This window comes from Hyperolius riggenbachi, chromosome 8 (assembly GCF_040937935.1).
Source record: "Hyperolius riggenbachi isolate aHypRig1 chromosome 8, aHypRig1.pri, whole genome shotgun sequence".
Taxonomy (NCBI): Eukaryota; Metazoa; Chordata; class Amphibia; order Anura; family Hyperoliidae; genus Hyperolius; species Hyperolius riggenbachi.
This window is the reverse complement of record NC_090653.1, coordinates 184503030-184520500: the sequence shown is the minus strand read 5'-3', so window position 1 is coordinate 184520500 and position 17471 is coordinate 184503030. Positions and strand designations below refer to the sequence as shown.

The 17471-nt window shown below is 49.1% G+C and overlaps 1 protein-coding gene across 4 annotated transcripts in view; it reads right to left on the bottom strand.

Moving 5' to 3' along the window:
- The window catches only part of NOX1 (NADPH oxidase 1), a 2086008-nt gene that overhangs the window by 582354 nt on the left and 1486183 nt on the right, over positions 1-17471 (bottom strand). The gene's annotated exons all lie outside the window — the stretch shown is intronic.

Here is a 17471-nt window from a genome sequence, read left to right as displayed (position 1 = left end):
ATCACCTTTTTAGAAAAATAATTACGGCCTGGTATTTTCCAGAGAGTACAGATGGCATTGATGTCATCTGAGACAGACACAAAAAAAGATTTCCACACCGGTGACAGTGAGCCCTGGGATGATGGCAAATTGGTGGTGGTGGCAGCAGCTCACCTTGAAGGGCATGTTGGCTGGCTGTCCATAGGTGGCGATCAGGGCCGGAGCTACCATAGGAAAAAATGGGCAATTGCCCCAGGGCCCCAGAGCCTGTAGGGGCCCCCAAGGTGTCCCTCCCTATCTTAGCTGCTGCTCCCCAGGGACTCTGCAGAGTCTGTTAAGTTGGGAGGTGATTGGGGAGGGTCAGCAGCCAGCTCAGGGGCCCAGGAGGGAAATTTGGCTGCAACAAAGGGCCTCTAATGACGCTTTTGGGGGGCCCCCAGGCTAATTTTGCCCTAGGGCCCAATAGTTACCTGAACCGGCCCTGGTGGCGATACATGCCGCTGGACACTGCCACAAGCTGTTTCTTACAGCAACTCGTCTACTCCTCTCTGACTCCCCCTCTGAACTGTCCCCCGTTCCTCTTGTCTATTGGGAACACATGTGACATTCATGGCAGGATCATCATCATCATCATAATCATCCTGCACAGCTTTGCTTGTATCAGACAACTCCCAAAACTGCACCAACAACAGGTACTTCATCATCCTCACACCTTATGTCCATACTGACGCCTAACTCAGACATATGAGGTGGTGTAACATGCTTAGCCCCTTCATCTTGTAACAATAATGGCTGTGAATCAGTTAATTACACACCAAATAACTCCTGCGAACACTCAAATGGAGCGGATGTGGTTCTAGTAGTAGCATTGGTGGCTGCCGGCGGAGTGTTAAGTGGGTGCCAGAATCAGAGCAGGAGGAGGAAGATATGTCTCGGTTCCGTGCGGAAGCTGAGGAAGATGAGGTGTTGTGTGTTAAGTAGGGATGATCAGAACAGGTCATTTCCGATACCGTGGAAATTTCGGATTCCGCGCAGGGGCGTAGCAATTGCCATAGCAACCATAGCATTGCTATGGGGCCCGCCCGAGCCCTACATCACAGGGGGCCCACAGCAGTGTTGCCAATGGGCCCTGTGAGCAGGAGGAGAGAAGCGCAGTGGAGGGAGAGTGGTGGGCACAGCAGCGGAGATGGGGGGCCATCTCCCCCCCCTTCCCTCACCTTAGGGCTCTCCCTCCCTCGCTCTCTCCTCCGGAACCAAGTGCTGTTTGGCGTTTGGCGGAACTTACCTTCCATCTCGCTCCAAGCGCCGAAAGTTCTGGTGCCGCAGCCGCTGCTCTGGTCTGGACCAGACCAGACTAGCTGCAAATCATCCTGCGACGACACCAGATGGAGTTACGCAGGTATGTTCCGCTTGCTGCCAAACTCCACCGCACTTAGTTCCGGAGGAGAGAGCGAGGGAGGGAGAGCACCCTAAGGTGAGGGAAGAGGGGAGATGCCCCCCCCCATCCGCTGCTGTGCCCACCACTCTCCCTCCACTGCGCTGCTCTCCTCCGTTTGGGTACCCCTGCCTACATATACTGGGACATATACCCCTGCCTACATATACAGGGCACATATACCCCTGCCTACATATACCCCTGGCTACATATACTGGGACATATACCCCTGACTACATATACTGGGCACATATACCCCTGCCTACATATACTGGGACATATACCCCTGACTACATATACTGGGCACATATACCCCTGGCTACATATACTGGGACATATACCCCCGCCCTACATATACTGGGCACATATACCCCTGGCTAAATATACTGGGCACATATACCCCTGACTACATATACTGGGCACATATACCCCTGACTACATATACTGGGCACATATACCCCTGACTACATATACTGGGGACATATACCCCTGCCTACATATACTGGGGACATATACCTCTGGCTACATATACTGGGCACATATATCCCTGGCTACATATACTGGGGACACTGGCTGTTTGTCATTATGTGCATTTACTGGTGAAAAGCTGTCTCTTATTATGTGCATTTACTGGTGAAAAGCTGTCTCCAATGTGCATTTACTGGCGAAAAGCTGTCTCTTATGTGCATTTACTGGGGAAACGCTGTCTCTTATGTGCATTTAGTAGGGAAACGCTGTCGATCATTACATGCATTTACTGGTGAAAAGCTGTCTCTTATTATGTGCATTTACTGGTGAAAAGCTGTCTCCTATGTGCATTTACTGGGGAAACGCTGTCTCTTATGTGCATTTACTGGGAAAACGCTGTCTATCTTTACATGCATTTACTGGGGAAACGCTGTCTGTCATTATGTGCATTTACTTCATATTTTTTTTATGTAACTACATTAGCTAGTATAACTACATTACAGTTAGTTCCACCCACATGAAATCATGGTGGCCATGATGTCATGTGGGTGGGGCTAACTTTAACTTTAAAAAAAAAAAAAAATCTCCTCGAACATGTTGCCCCCTACCCATTTTTGACTGCTCCCTCATATGTGCCAGTCTAGAACCGGCCCTGTACCCCTGCCTACATATACTGGGCACATATACCCCTGACTACCTATTCTGGGGACATCTCTACCCCTGGTTACCTGTTCTAGGGACATCTATACCCCTGGCCACCTATTCTGGGGACATCTATAGACCTGGCTACTTATACTGTACTGAGAGGGGTGTGGGAATGTTGGGGTGGAGGGTCCTGGAGGAATGTTTGGGTGGGAGGTCTGAGGTCCATAGGGTTGGAAGGTCGGGTAATGAAATCCCGTAACCGCTACATTCATGCGGATCCCCGCTGTATTCCACGGAATTCCAGCAGAACCATTTCCACAATCTTAAAGGGAACGTAATGGATGTTTCCTTTTAAACAAATACCAGTTCCCTGGCAGTCCTGCTGATAACTTTGGCTTTAGTGGTGGCTGAATCACAATCCTGATTACAATTTTTTTTTGGAGCAGCAGCAGTTGTCGTAGGCCATGGGACCTAGAGGTGGTTTCAGGGCAGTCATTATAATTTTTTTTTTGGAGCAGCAGGAGTTGTCATAGGCTATGGGACCGAGATGTAATTCCACGGCAGTCATTATAATTTTTTTTTGGAGCAGCAGGAGTTGTCGTAGGCAATGGGACCTAGAGGTGGTTCCACGACGGTCATCACAATTTTTATTTGGAGCAGCAGGAGTTGTCGTAGGCCATGGGACCTAGAGGTGGTTCCACGGCAGTCATTATAATTTTTGTTTGGAGCAGCAGGAGTTGTTGTAGGCCATGGAACCTAGAGGTGGTTCCACCACTGTCATCACAATTTTTATTTGGAGCAGCCGGAGTTGTCATAGGCCATGGGACCTAGAGGTGATTCCACGGCGGTCATTACAATTTTTGTTTGGAGCAGCAGGAGTTGTCCTAGGCCATGGGACCTAGAGGTGGTTCCATGGTGGTCATCACAATTTTTGTTTGGAGCAGCAGGAGTTGTCGTAGGCCATGGGACCTAGAGGTAGTTCTCCGGCAGTCATTATACTTTTTATTTGGAGCAGCAGGAGTTGTTGTAGGCCATGGGATCTAGAGGTGGTTTCACAGCAGTCATTATAATTTTTTGGGGGGGAGCAGCAGGAGTTGTCGTAGGCCAGGGGACCCAGAGGTGGTTCCACGGCAGTCATTACAGCAACATTTTAATTTAGTCTGTCCAATCTTCATTGTGAATGAATGAGAGGGGCCTTGTAATTATCACTGATCCATGACTCATCATTTTTATGAACGTTAGTATGTTCACATTGTCTGTGGACAGATGGGTCCGTTGGTCGTTGACCACCCCACCTGCAGCACTAAATACTCGCTCAGAAAGAACACTGGTGGCGCAGCATGCAAGAACCTCCAGTGCATACTGAGCGAGTTCATGCCAGGTATCCAGTTGTTTTGTCATTACTCTCCATATTGTCTGGAGCAGTGGCCGACCCCAAGTAATCATTCACCATACGGGCCAGCCGATGGCTGTGACTACTGCTAGAAGGAGTATCTGGCATTGGCTGATAAAATTCCTTCAACATACTCAGCAGGTTCACAGATTGGCTATTGGTGCTGCTGCTGGGAGTGGGACCACCAGACCTTTGCTGAGCATGATGAGGCTTGGTAGCTTGGGCCCGGGATACAGGTTCAGGAAACGCATCTTCTACCCAACGAAGAAGGGCATCCCGGATTTGGCTCATCCTAGTGTCTGCTTGGGAGGGCGTATGAACTGTCGCATTTTCCCCTTGCACCGGGGATCTAAGATGGTGGCCACCCACATGTCGAGCCTTGATTTTAAAGTTTTAATCCAGGGATCCTTGCGGAGGCACTGGAGCATATGCGCAGCCATAGGGAAGAGATGTCTGCCATTAATCACCTCTTCCTGGCTGTCAGAACTGTTGTCATGCTCCAGCTCCACATCATCAGAATCTTCTTCCCACCTCCGGACAATGGGCTCTTCCGCTTCCACAAGCTCTGCCTCCTCATCCAGGACTTGAGCATGCTCACTCACTCCCCCACTTGACTGACCACTGTTCAGTAGGGTTTCTTCCTCCTGTCCGAGCACTTTGTCAAGAGCCTTGTCCAGCATGAAGATAATAGGGAACACTTCTGATATGCTGCAGTGCTCCTCACTGACCAATTTTGTTGCCTGCTCAAACGGCTCCAACACTTTACAGACCTGTCCAATCAGCTGCCACTGGTCCCCAGTAATGTAGTCCAGTGGCCCTGTTCTGGAGGAAGATATCTGAGACAGGTATAGCCTGATGGCTATTCGCTGCTCCAACAACCTCTCCAGCATGTGGAGGGTGGAGTTCCATCACGTCGGACAACCAGAAATAAGCCTTTGCTGCGGCAGGCTATGGCGGCGCTGCAGCAGTTTCAAGGCCGCGGTGGAAATTGCGGAGCTATGGATGTGGGCTGACACTTTTCACGCTGAGGCCACAGCATCCTTCAACCCATCAAAAGTGCGTAGAAATTTCTGGACTACAAGGTTGAAGACGTGGGCCAAGTAAGGTGAGTGTAACCACCTTCTGAAATTGCAGCCAGCATGTTGGCACCATTATCAGACACCACTACACTTGTGTCCAGTTGTCGGGGGAAAAGCCCTGGCCAAATCTGATCCTGTAAGGCTGCAAGGATTACAGATCCGGTTTGCCTGTTCTCGTCCATGGATTCGAGTTTCAGCACTGCTTGGCATCCATGGTGCTGCAGACCAGTGTTGGAGCTGGACCACTTGCTGGGAGGCTCAGCAACGGCGGACTGGCCTTGGACAGAACAGGTAGCAGAGGGAAGTAGAACAGGCCTACCCTTCAACCCACGTGGCGGCACCACCAGCTGAGATGCTCCAGATCTTGCACCCTCCTCAGCAGCAGCATGGAGGGTGACCCAATGGGCGGTAAAAGTTGCCACCGACAAAAAAAGATTTCCACACCGGTGACAGTGAGCCCTGGGATGATGGCAAATTGGTGGTGGTGGCAGCAGCTCACCTTGAAGGGCATGTTGGCTGGCTGTCCATAGGTGGCGATCAGGGCCGGAGCTACCATAGGAAAAAATGGGCAATTGCCCCAGGGCCCCAGAGCCTGTAGGGGCCCCCAAGGTGTCCCTCCCTATCTTAGCTGCTGCTCCCCAGGGACTCTGCAGAGTCTGTTAAGTTGGGAGGTGATTGGGGAGGGTCAGCAGCCAGCTCAGGGGCCCAGGAGGGAAATTTGGCTGCAACAAAGGGCCTCTAATGACGCTTTTGGGGGGCCCCCAGGCTAATTTTGCCCTAGGGCCCAATAGTTACCTGAACCGGCCCTGGTGGCGATACATGCCGCTGGACACTGCCACAAGCTGTTTCTTACAGCAACTCGTCTACTCCTCTCTGACTCCCCCTCTGAACTGTCCCCCGTTCCTCTTGTCTATTGGGAACACATGTGACATTCATGGCAGGATCATCATCATCATCATAATCATCCTGCACAGCTTTGCTTGTATCAGACAACTCCCAAAACTGCACCAACAACAGGTACTTCATCATCCTCACACCTTATGTCCATACTGACGCCTAACTCAGACATATGAGGTGGTGTAACATGCTTAGCCCCTTCATCTTGTAACAATAATGGCTGTGAATCAGTTAATTACACACCAAATAACTCCTGCGAACACTCAAATGGAGCGGATGTGGTTCTAGTAGTAGCATTGGTGGCTGCCGGCGGAGTGTTAAGTGGGTGCCAGAATCAGAGCAGGAGGAGGAAGATATGTCTCGGTTCCGTGCGGAAGCTGAGGAAGATGAGGTGTTGTGTGTTAAGTAGGGATGATCAGAACAGGTCATTTCCGATACCGTGGAAATTTCGGATTCCGCGCAGGGGCGTAGCAATTGCCATAGCAACCATAGCATTGCTATGGGGCCCGCCCGAGCCCTACATCACAGGGGGCCCACAGCAGTGTTGCCAATGGGCCCTGTGAGCAGGAGGAGAGCAGCGCAGTGGAGGGAGAGTGGTGGGCACAGCAGCGGAGATGGGGGGCCATCTCCCCCCCTTCCCTCACCTTAGTGCTCTCCCTCCCTCGCTCTCTCCTCCGGAACCAAGTGCTGTTTGGCGTTTGGCGGAACTTACCTTCCATCTCGCTCCAAGCGCCGAAAGTTCTGGTGCCGCAGCCGCTGCTCTGGTCTGGACCAGACCAGACTAGCTGCAAATCATCCTGCGACGACACCAGATGGAGTTACGCAGGTATGTTCCGCTTGCTGCCAAACTCCACCGCACTTAGTTCCGGAGGAGAGAGCGAGGGAGGGAGAGCACCCTAAGGTGAGGGAAGAGGGGAGATGCCCCCCCCCCATCCGCTGCTGTGCCCACCACTCTCCCTCCACTGCGCTGCTCTCCTCCGTTTGGGTACCCCTGCCTACATATACTGGGACATATACCCCTGCCTACATATACTGGGCACATATACCCCTGCCTACATATACCCCTGGCTACATATACTGGGACATATACCCCTGACTACATATACTGGGCACACATACCCCTGCCTACATATACTGGGACATATACCCCTGACTACATATACTGGGCACATATACCCCTGGCTACATATACTGGGACATATACCCCCTGCCTACATATACTGGGCACATATACCCCTGGCTAAATATACTGGGCACATATACCCCTGACTACATATACTGGGCACATATACCCCTGACTACATATACTGGGCACATATACCCCTGACTACATATACTGGGGACACATACCCCTGCCTACATATACTGGGGACATATACCTCTGGCTACATATACTGGGCACATATATCCCTGGCTACATATACTGGGGACACTGGCTGTTTGTCATTATGTGCATTTACTGGTGAAAAGCTGTCTCTTATTATGTGCATTTACTGGTGAAAAGCTGTCTCCAATGTGCATTTACTGGCGAAAAGCTGTCTCTTATGTGCATTTACTGGGGAAACGCTGTCTCTTATGTGCATTTAGTAGGGAAACGCTGTCGATCATTACATGCATTTACTGGTGAAAAGCTGTCTCTTATTATGTGCATTTACTGGTGAAAAGCTGTCTCCTATGTGCATTTACTGGGGAAACGCTGTCTCTTATGTGCATTTACTGGGAAAACGCTGTCTATCTTTACATGCATTTACTGGGGAAACGCTGTCTGTCATTATGTGCATTTACTTCATATTTTTTTTATGTAACTACATTAGCTAGTATAACTACATTACAGTTAGTTCCACCCACATGAAATCATGGTGGCCATGATGTCATGTGGGTGGGGCTAACTTTAACTTTAAAAAAAAAAAAAAAATCTCCTCGAACATGTTGCCCCCTACCCATTTTTGACTGCTCCCTCATATGTGCCAGTCTAGAACCGGCCCTGTACCCCTGCCTACATATACTGGGCACATATACCCCTGACTACCTATTCTGGGGACATCTCTACCCCTGGTTACCTGTTCTAGGGACATCTATACCCCTGGCCACCTATTCTGGGGACATCTATAGACCTGGCTACTTATACTGTACTGAGAGGGGTGTGGGAATGTTGGGGTGGAGGGTCCTGGAGGAATGTTTGGGTGGGAGGTCTGAGGTCCATAGGGTTGGAAGGTCGGGTAATGAAATCCCGTAACCGCTACATTCATGCGGATCCCCGCTGTATTCCACGGAATTCCAGCAGAACCATTTCCACAATCTTAAAGGGAACGTAATGGATGTTTCCTTTTAAACAAATACCAGTTCCCTGGCAGTCCTGCTGATAACTTTGGCTTTAGTGGTGGCTGAATCACAATCCTGATTACAATTTTTTTTGGAGCAGCAGCAGTTGTCGTAGGCCATGGGACCTAGAGGTGGTTTCAGGGCAGTCATTATAATTTTTTTTTTGGAGCAGCAGGAGTTGTCATAGGCTATGGGACCGAGATGTAATTCCACGGCAGTCATTATAATTTTTTTTTGGAGCAGCAGGAGTTGTCGTAGGCAATGGGACCTAGAGGTGGTTCCACGACGGTCATCACAATTTTTATTTGGAGCAGGAGGAGTTGTCGTAGGCCATGGGACCTAGAGGTGGTTCCACGGCAGTCATTATAATTTTTGTTTGGAGCAGCAGGAGTTGTTGTAGGCCATGGAACCTAGAGGTGGTTCCACCACTGTCATCACAATTTTTATTTGGAGCAGCCGGAGTTGTCATAGGCCATGGGACCTAGAGGTGATTCCACGGCGGTCATTACAATTTTTGTTTGGAGCAGCAGGAGTTGTCCTAGGCCATGGGACCTAGAGGTGGTTCCACGGTGGTCATCACAATTTTTGTTTGGAGCAGCAGGAGTTGTCGTAGGCCATGGGACCTAGAGGTAGTTCTCCGGCAGTCATTATACTTTTTATTTGGAGCAGCAGGAGTTGTTGTAGGCCATGGGATCTAGAGGTGGTTTCACAGCAGTCATTATAATTTTTTGGGGGGGAGCAGCAGGAGTTGTCGTAGGCCAGGGGACCCAGAGGTGGTTCCACGGCAGTCATTACAGCAACATTTTAATTTAGTCTGTCCAATCTTCATTGTGAATGAATGAGAGGGGCCTTGTAATTATCACTGATCCATGACTCATCATTTTTATGAACGTTAGTATGTTCACATTGTCTGTGGACAGATGGGTCCGTTGGTCGTTGACCACCCCACCTGCAGCACTAAATACTCGCTCAGAAAGAACACTGGTGGCGCAGCATGCAAGAACCTCCAGTGCATACTGAGCGAGTTCATGCCAGGTATCCAGTTGTTTTGTCATTACTCTCCATATTGTCTGGAGCAGTGGCCGACCCCAAGTAATCATTCACCATACGGGCCAGCCGATGGCTGTGACTACTGCTAGAAGGAGTATCTGGCATTGGCTGATAAAATTCCTTCAACATACTCAGCAGGTTCACAGATTGGCTATTGGTGCTGCTGCTGGGAGTGGGACCACCAGACCTTTGCTGAGCATGATGAGGCTTGGTAGCTTGGGCCCGGGATACAGGTTCAGGAAACGCATCTTCTATCCAACGAAGAAGGGCATCCCGGATTTGGCTCATCCTAGTGTCTGCTTGGGAGGGCGTATGAACTGCCGCATTTTCCCCTTGCACCGGGGATCTAAGATGGTGGCCACCCACATGTCGAGCCTTGATTTTAAAGTTTTAATCCAGGGATCCTTGCGGAGGCACTGGAGCATATGCGCAGCCATAGGGAAGAGATGTCTGCCATTAATCACCTCTTCCTGGCTGTCAGAACTGTTGTCATGCTCCAGCTCCACATCATCAGAATCTTCTTCCCACCTCCGGACAATGGGCTCTTCCGCTTCCACAAGCTCTGCCTCCTCATCCAGGACTTGAGCATGCTCACTCACTCCCCCACTTGACTGACCACTGTTCAGTAGGGTTTCTTCCTCCTGTCCGAGCACTTTGTCAAGAGCCTTGTCCAGCATGAAGATAATAGGGAACACTTCTGATATGCTGCAGTGCTCCTCACTGACCAATTTTGTTGCCTGCTCAAACGGCTCCAACACTTTACAGACCTGTCCAATCAGCTGCCACTGGTCCCCAGTAATATAGTCCAGTGGCCCTGTTCTGGAGGAAGATATCTGAGACAGGTATAGCCTGATGGCTATTCGCTGCTCCAACAACCTCTCCAGCATGTGGAGGGTGGAGTTCCATCACGTCGGACAACCAGAAATAAGCCTTTGCTGCGGCAGGCTATGGCGGCGCTGCAACAGTTTCAAGGCCGCGGTGGAAATTGCGGAGCTATGGATGTGGGCTGACACTTTTCGCGCTGAGGCCACAGCATCCTTCAACCCATCAAAAGTGCGTAGAAATTTCTGGACTACAAGGTTGAAGACGTGGGCCAAGTAAGGTGAGTGTAACCACCTTCTGAAATTGCAGCCAGCATGTTGGCACCATTATCAGACACCACTACACTTGTGTCCAGTTGTCGGGGAAAAGCCCTGGCCAAATCTGATCCTGTAAGGCTGCAAGGATTACAGATCCGGTTTGCCTGTTCTCGTCCATGGATTCGAGTTTCAGCACTGCTTGGCATCCATGGTGCTGCAGACCAGTGTTGGAGCTGGACCACTTGCTGGGAGGCTCAGCAACGGCGGACTGGCCTTGGACAGAACAGGTAGCAGAGGGAAGTAGAACAGGCCTACCCTTCAACCCACGTGGCGGCACCACCAGCTGAGATGCTCCAGATCTTGCACCCTCCTCAGCAGCAGCATGGAGGGTGACCCAATGGGCGGTAAAAGTTGCCACCGACAGCGTGATCCATAGACTGGCACTCCACAATGTGCTGGTGAAGGGCAGGGATAGCATTCCTGGCAAAATAATGGCGGCTGGGGTTCCACCATTGTTGAGCAACAATGTTTATCAGTCTGCGGAAGTAGGGCAGCAGCTGTTGGCCCAACAGCCTTGCCAGAAACGCATTATTTTTCACAACAAACGGATCAGTTGCAGGGAGCATCTGCTTCCTCTGCAACATTTCTGGCACAGAGGCCTGACGTTGGAACACTGGTGATTCAGAGGAAACCAACAAGGGTGATGATGAGGTGCTTGCCGAGGTCTGGAGTCCTCTTCCAGCCTGGCATGCAGAGGGATTTGAACTAGAATGGGACTGAGCAGGTTGAATAGGGACAGGACCAGTAGAAAAAGAAGAGGAGGGGCCTGTTGCTGCTGCTTTTCCTCCACCCATCTTATTGTAATTTTTACATATTCAAACTCCCGTCTGTGGTGGTTGCGCAGATGGCTTATCAGCCCTGGAGTGCCGATCACGGTGCCCGATTTGCCTCTGCTCACCGATTTACAGCTCACAGAACAGACTGCCCTGGATTCATCCTCTTCCAGAACAGTAATGCAGGAGACGTGCACACACGTGGAGCAGTGGTGCTAGTGGTGCGACGTGTTCTAGCACGGCTATGCTCAGCATTGGACTGCTGGGTACTGACAGATGGGAAAGCACTAGCAGGCTGCTGGCCAACTGTCTACTCTGTTTCTCTATGCTGCTCATGCCTGCTAGTGCCTAACCCAACAGATGGCAACCACGGTGGATCAGCTGCCTCTTCATCGTCCAAAACCTCATCCAGTTCAACCAAATCACTGGAACCCATAAGTGACTCTTCTGGACCCTCCACCTGACCACGAAACACATTTGTATTTGACTGGTGGTGATGTATATTGGTGGTGACACAAAGCTCCCAGTTGTGATGGATTACTACTGGATGAAGAAAACACAGGGGCCATTTCTGTCACCACAGAACCCACCACTTCTTGGGAGCTTTGTCCCATGGTCTCTTCCAATGGCTCCTCCCAATCCTTCTCCACATCTCTCTCATCGACGTAGGTGTGCTTTACTTCTGGAGGAGAGTACTGGGAGAAGGCAACCTCATCAAGAGAAGCATGGTTCTGGTCATGAGGAACCTGGCCACTACTGGTGCTGCTGCAACTAGCTTCAAGTTCCTCAGACTGGGTAGAGGGTTCCTGATCAAAATAATCAACTACGATGTTCGCCTGCTGCCCTGTCAAAATTTTCCTGCGTCCAAACAGAGGGAAGACATCTCTGACCAGGGGGGACCGCTTCCTGCAGCTGCTGCCACCCTCAACCTGATCACATACTTCACGTGATCCACCAACACCACCACCACTCCATTTTCTTTTAGGAGTTGCAGAAAATTGCTGCTGCTCTCGCTCCATTGTTTTGGGGGCCAAAAACTTTATTGTGGAAGGGGTATAAGAAACAGAAAAAAGGTAGAATAAAGAAAATAAATAAAAAACAAAATAAAGAAAACAAACACAAAAATAAAAATAAATAAATGATCTTAGAAAACAAACAAACAAAAAAAAAACCTTGCACTACACTCAACTAATCAATCACCTCTCTCACTCTGTCAAACACTAAGCCTGCGGCCTGGCTGGCTCTGTCTAACCCTCTCCACACAGCAACTACTAGTACACTACACTACAATCTATCACTCAAACTAACAATCTACTGTCACTCTCTCACAATACACCTAGCTAGCTACTACTAATATAGCTCACACTCAATCTAATTCTCTCACACAGTCTTTAAAAAGACTTTTGGTTTATATACAGTCTTTGAAAAGACTATTGTTTTATGTTGAAACAACTAATATGGGTCTGTCTCTCATAGTTACATAGTTATTTTGGATGAAAAAAGACATACGTCCATCGAGTTCAACCAAAGAAAAAAGTATAACACCAGCCTACTCCCTCCTCTCTCCAACACCAGACTGAAACCCACAGGTGCCTGCCACACCTCTCTTATATACAAAATGGGTGGGATAGCTGATGATAGGTAGCTAGCAGCTAGTTGCTAACATAGGATTGGTTGGTTTTTGTTAAGACTAATTGGTGCAGAAATTCCATTTTTAATGCATAAATCATCATGTTTTAAGCTTCTGTGATGGGTCTATCCCTTTTGATTGGCTAATGCAGCTTTTACACGCTTCTGTTTCAATTCCGATGGAATTCTGCATAGAAATTCCGCTATTTCCGATTATTTCCAATTAGCGCTATAGCTTTTCCATTCCAGCTCAACGGAACGGAATTGCCAATTTCCACCCGGAATCGTGGAAATCTCCATTCTGCGGAATCCGACAAGCATCCCTATTAAATAGTCAACTACATCCTGACAATTTTGGGGGTTTATGGCACAAGCCTTCTGAACACTGTACTTTGGTCGAGGGCCACACGAAATCACACCAGCATGACCTCGAACAGACCTGCCGGGTGGCCTGCCTCTGGCTCTGCCTGTTGTTTTGTCCATATTGGGGGGGATGACTGGACTAACACAATGTGCAGTCACAGATGCAGTGAAAGGTATGCACTGACTGCTGGTAGAATACAATGTGCAGTCACACAGTCACAGAGATGCAGTGAAAGGTATGCACTGACTGCTGGTATAATACAATGTGCAGTCTCAGAGATGCAGTGAAAGGTATGCACTGACTGGTATTATAATATAATGTGCAGTCACAGAGATGCAGTGAAAGGTATGCACTGACTGCTGGTAGAATACAATGTGCGGTCACACAGATGCAGTGAAAGGTATGCACTGACTGGTATAATAATACAATGTGCAGTCACACAGATGCAGTGAAAGGTATGCACTTACTGGACTAATACAATGTGCAGTCACAGAGATGCCGTGCCAGTGAAAGGTATGCACTGACTGCTGGTATAATACAATGTGCAGTCACACAGATGCAGTGAAAGCAGGCACATGCAGAGGGGGGTGCTCTGGGTGCCCAGGCACCCCCCCTTTAAAATCTTCAAAAAAGGCCCCTCTCGCCGCGCAAAATAAGCTCCGCCCCCAACCGTGATAAGCCCCGCCCACCCGCGGGAAGCTCCGCCCCGCCTGGGACACTTTCAAGTGAAGAGGCCCAGACAGGAATCCAAGTGTGGCATACTGACCTCTCCCTCCACCTAGGACCCATACTGACCTCTACCTCCCCCAGCACCCATAGCGATCTCTCCCTCCACCTAGTACCCACAGTGACCATTCCCTCCCCTAGCACCCACAGTGACCTCTCCTTCCACCTAGCACCCACAGTGACCTCTCCCTCCCCTAGCACCCACAGTGACCTCTCCCTTTACCTAGCACCCACAGTGACCTCTCCCTCCCCAGCTCTAGCAGTGATCCTGCCTACCCCAGCACCCACACTAACCTACCCCTCCCACAGTGACCACTCCCTCCCCTAGCACCCACAGTGACTTCTCCCTCCACCTAGGACCCATACTGACCTCGCCCTCCCCAGTACCCACAGTGATATCTCCCATCACCTAGCACCCACAGTGACCTCTCCCTCCACCTAGCACCCACAGTGACCTCTCCCTTACTCAGCACCCACAGTGACCTTTCCCTCCATCTAGCACCCACAGTGACTTCTCCCTCCACCTAGGACCCATACTGACCTCGCCCTCCCCAGTACCCACAGTGATATCTCCCATCACCTAGCACCCACAGTGACCTCTCCCTCCACCTAGCACCCACAGTGACCTCTCCCTCCATCTAGCCCCCACAGTGACCTTTCCCTTCATCTAGCACCCACATGTGGGGGAAGACGTTGCCAGGCCCCTTTTGTAAATTTGAGCACCCCCCACTTAAGGACCCTCTGCACGGCCCTGAGTGAAAAGTATGCACCGACTGGTATAATAATACAATGTGCAGTCACACAGTTGCAGTGAAAGTTATGCACTGACTGGGCTGGGCCTGGCACAGTATAGCAATTAGCAAGGACCAGCTGCGACAGACAGGACTGTATATGCAGTGTCAGTGGCACACATACAAAAAAAAACACATCACTAGAACATTAGCCCTCAAAAGAGCTTTTTTTGTGGTGCTTTTCAGCAACAAATATTAGCAAGGAGCAAGCTAACAAGAGCTAACTAACGCTTTCCCTATCTCTCCCACATCTCTCCCTTCCTCTCACTAAGCAGGCAGCAGACAGAGTGAGAATATGGCCGACGCTCCTGCCTTTTATAAGGAGGGGCGGGGTCCAGTAGGGAGTGCAGCCTGATTGGCTGCCATGTGTCTGCTGACTGTGATGTAAAGGGGCAAAGTTTAGCCCAATGAAGGGGGGCTAATAAAGGGGGCGGTTCAAACTCACTATGTGTTCGCAGTTCACCCAGAGCGCGAACCCCCGGGTTCGTGCGAACAAGTTCGCCGGCGAACTGTTCGGGCCATCTCTATGCCCTGGAAGGCCTGTCCTTTCCCCCTTTCAGCGTGCTGTCGGAGAGATGCTTCAGTTCGGCCGGTGGCGTTGTCAAAGAGAAGCACTCATCTGTCCACACAGTCTTTGGATAGACTCACCTTCCTCAAGATGAACCAGGCTTGGGTTGAAGAAGGTGATTTCCTGGCCCCTTCTGTCAGCAAGATGAGGACATGAGGTGGCTGGGAATAGTGCTATGGAAGACCAACCGTCAACAGCACAACCTCCTGCAAATTAAATTATGCCTGGTTCTTATTTTTATTGTGGTACCACCGCTAGGTGCCATGCTGTAATACTGCTGCTGCCACACGCTACTCCTTCTGCTGCTGCATGTACCTCCTGCTGACTGTGATTCCACCGCTAGGGTCAACAGTCTAATGCTCTGCTGCCATGCAGCACCAGCTACTACGCCAACAAAATAGCTAATTAAATAGCTAATTAAAAAAAGTTTAATTTTCTTGAGGTGTCTGGGATGCAAACTGTGCTGTACGACCACTTCCTGGAACCTCACAGTGTTTTTAGTTTAATTGCACCGTGGCACCCCTGCTAGGTGCCACATGGTCTACTGCTGTGATAATGCAGCTGCCGCGTGCTACTTCTTCTCCTGCTGCTGCATTGCCCTGCTTCTGCTGTGTGTGCTCCCACCACCAGGGTGCCACACGCCACTGCTGTTCATAGCAATTACGCCAAATATAGTTGGATGCGACAGTTTGGGCAACCTTGTTAATAGTCATGATTTTCCTGTATAAATCAAAGGTTGTTACGATAAAAAATGACAATTAAATATATCATATAGGAGACACACACAGTGATATTTGAGAAGTGAAATTAAGTTTATTGGATTTACAGAAAGTGTGCAATAATTGTTTCAACAAAATTAGGCAGGTGCATAAATTTGGGCCATTTTATTGATTCCAAAACCTTTAGAATTAATTATTGGAACTCAGATTGACTTGGTAAGCTCAGTGACCCTTGACCTGCATACACAGGTGAGTTTAATTATGAGAAAGAGTATTTAAGGGGGTCAAATTGTAAGTGTCCCTCCTCTTTTAATTTTCTCTGAAGAGTAGCAACATGGTGTGGAGATATATTGAGGTGCTGATGATATTAAGGATAACAGGAACATATTTCCTTCATTTTTTGACTGTAACATATGGGATTGTCTGTTAGCCAGTCTTCCTGGAATTCCGTATAAAGTGTAAATTACCTATCATTGTCTGCTTCTAATGAGGAAACCCTTAATTAGACAGTTGCTGTGAAGCCTATACAGGTGGTCAGACCATGTTGTCTGAATAATGCCTCAGATGTGTATTGGGCTTGGGAGTAATTGGTCACCTGGCCAGAGTAAACTGAAGTCTGTCTAATGTAATTCTGTATGTAGATGTCCATTACCTCTGCCCCATTGTCCAGCAGGGGAAACTGTGTCTACTGCTAATTACCTGCCAATTGAGGAAGAATAGGCTGGTCGGCATGGCTTTTGAGTCTGGTGTCAGCCATTGGGACAAGGCAAGCCTGCTAGAGTCTTGGGGGCAGGGGGAAGCTGACACCTGAATGTTTGAAATGTATTTGACAGCCTACTGGAAATTATTGAAGAGGTGAAGTCCTTTTGATACCATTTTCTACCTGTGGAAATTGAATTATTGGTGGAGTTGAAAAGCCTCATTTAACAATCTCTTGATGTAAAGACATTGTAACCTGGGGAAATTGGGCTAAGGAAGTCTTTTGTTGGGTGTGTGGACTATAGTGGATGTTGGATCTCTGGAAATCCAATTATGACTGAGGATGTAATTAAATCCAGCTCCCCCCCCCCCGTCCACACAGGCTTACAGCCTCGAGGCGAATATTTCATTATAAAAACCAGGGGACAGCTACTTCAAAGCAGTTCTCTTCTGACGGTAGTGGCAGCCGGTCTCCTGGCCCAAGCTAGTGAACTCCTGGTCTAGCCAGACTGTGTCCGTCCACACCAAAGTCCACGATTCTTCTATCGGGATCCCTTTATTTTGGTAAGCAAAATCGCTTTGTCTGTTATCTTTGTAACTTTATCTTGTAACTATTTTTACTTTGTTTTTTGTAATTTTTCTGTATATATTAAGTTCTGCACTGTTCTATGTTTTTCTGGAATATTAAATTATTATTTAATAAGCTTGACTTCTGCCGTACTAAACTAACACTCATAGCCTAGAAGAGACTGAAGTGTAACCGTGTATAAGTTTCATGCCTAATTGTACGCTTGA